We start from the raw sequence: 2,732 nt of genomic DNA, 5'->3' as shown, positions 1-2,732 counted from the left end.
TTATAATTATATGGAAATTAAACAACACACAATAGTGTGAAATAGTTGAAATAGTTGAAAGCTAAGAAATCACAATGGAGATTCACAAAAAACAACTTGAGGCATATGAAAACAAAAACAAAATACTGAAACTTATTAAGTTTAGATAAAGCAGTGTTATAAGGGAATTTATCACAGTAAACATTTAAATTTAAAAAATAAGAAAGGTCTCAAATCAATAAGTAAATGTTATAGCTTAATCAACTTGAAAACAAAATACAAAAGTAATGAAAGGCAATAAAAAATAATATAGAGAAGAGATGGGACACCTGGCTGGATCAGTAGGTAGAACATGTTACCTTTTATTATTATTTTTAAATGTTTATTTATTTTTTGAGAGACAGAGAGAGACAGAATGGGAGTGGGTGAGGGGAAGAGAGAGAGGGAAACACAGACTCTGAAGCAAGCTCCAGGCTCTGAACTGTCTGCATAGAGCCCAACATGGGTCTCTAACTCATGAACTGTGAGATCCTGACCTGAGCTGAAGTCAGCCACCCAACTGACTGAGCTACACAGGTGCCCCAGAAAATGTGACTCTTGATCTCAGGGTTGTGAGTTCAAGCCCCACTTTGGGTGTGCGATGACTTAAAAAAAAATGGAGATAAATAATATATTGTATAGGAAAAACACCAAATAAAACATTGAAACTAATACATGATATTTAGAAATTTTACAAAATTTTAGCTGTATTAACCAAATAACAAAAAAAAAAAAAAAAGAAAAAACAGAGGGCTCAAAATATCAATATCAGCAATGAGAGTGGGTACATTATTATAAATTGTATATAAATAAAACTAATGTGAATTGAATATGAATAATCATACATTAAAAAATTGGGGAGCCTAGAATAAATGGTCAAATTTTCAGAAATATGCATACTACCAAGACTGAGTCAGTAAATGATGCTGGGAAAAATTGACAGTTTGATGCAAAATAATTAAACTGGACCATTTTCTTACACCATACACAAACATAAAATCAAAATGGATTAAAAAAAAAAAACATAGGCAGTAATTTCCATGGCATTGGTCATAGAAACATATGACTCCTATGGCAAGGGAAATAAAGATCCAAATTAAACTATTGGAAATACAGCAAAAAAATGTTTTTGTTTTTTAAATGGATCATGAAAAAAAATATCAACAAAATAAAAAGGCAATCTTAATGGGAGAAGATATTTGCAAATGATATATCCAATAAGGATATATATATATATATATATATATATATATATAAAGAACATATATACAAGAGGAGATATATATATATATAAAGAACATATATACAAGAGGATATATATATAGATACATATATATATACATATATATATATAAAGAACATACATACAAGAGACATAATATTAAAAAGTCTGCATAAATATATTTGTTAACCCTCTGAACTGACCTTTAACACAGCTATGAAAACAGCTACACAAGTTATTAAAACTCCTTTCTAAACTTTGGCCTAAGGCCATGCAGAGCTATTGGTGATTTAACTTACATTATTAAAGTCTCAGTAGACATTCCCAAGTGAAAACACACACAAAACACCAAGTGTTATCCTTAATCTCCAAAGATGTCCTGAAATCATCATTGCTATTGAGTTGTTATGGAGTTATCTAAAATATCAAGTGCAGGGATAAGAGATAAATATAAACACTGGTTTGAAAAATATTCAAAGAAGTCTACTCAGAAAAATGACTTTGTTCATATGAAGACTGGAGGACCAATGTCAGCTATTCAAACCAGTAAGTATGTAAGTGTGATAGATAATAAAAGGTACATGCTCCCATTGTATTTTTATTTTTATTAATAATTTAAAAGTTGAGATACTTCTGCAAGTGCTTAACATAATTTTGTTTAGAATTAAGAAAAAACTACTTAGTAAGCTATTAAATAAGCAGTTGATACATTAAATCATCTAATTTGGAATTTCAAAGGAAAATTTTATTTGACTAAAGTTGGTTTAAGAGATATTATATATTGGGGCACCTAGGTGGCTCAGTCGGTCAAGTGTCTGACTTCGGCTCGGGTCATGATCTCACGGTTCGTGGGTTTGAGCCCCGTGTCAGGTTATATGCTAACAGCTTGGAGCCTGGAGTCTGCTTCAGATTCTGTGTCTCGCTTTCTCTCTGCTCCTCCCCTGCTTATGCTCTGTCTCTCTCTGTCTCAAAAATAAATAAAAGACATTACATTTTTTTAAAAAAGAGATATTATTTATTTTTACATATTTACTATATATTTTTTTATTTTATATATAATTGAAAGAAAAAAATAGGTTGCTTATACACTTATGAGATCCCTTATACTTAAAATATAAAACTCTCTTTAAGCCTAAAGCATAAAACATTATCTTTTCTGTAAAAAAAAAAAAGAAAATGGTGTTATACCTAATAAGGTATTGTGAAGTGGTGGTAGAATATGGTGGAATTGATATTATAATCACTGGCTGATATTATCTATGAGCATCTATGAACTTCTCTTCTGGGTTTATGGTAAATAAAACTACAGTCTACACCAAATTCATGAAAATATGTCCACTGTAAAAATAGTAAATTCCTGTGATAAAATGCATTCTAAATATGTATATGAATGCAAATGGGCCTACAAGTGTGAGAACACTTTGTGTGAACCAAGACATTTTTAGAAAAATAATTGAATTTGAAAGATATATATTATCCATTGACAAAGGAA

This window comes from Herpailurus yagouaroundi, unplaced genomic scaffold (assembly GCF_014898765.1).
Source record: "Herpailurus yagouaroundi ecotype Mexico unplaced genomic scaffold, PumYag 566, whole genome shotgun sequence".
Classification (NCBI taxonomy): domain Eukaryota; kingdom Metazoa; phylum Chordata; class Mammalia; order Carnivora; family Felidae; genus Herpailurus; species Herpailurus yagouaroundi.
Note: the sequence above shows the minus strand (reverse complement) of the source record.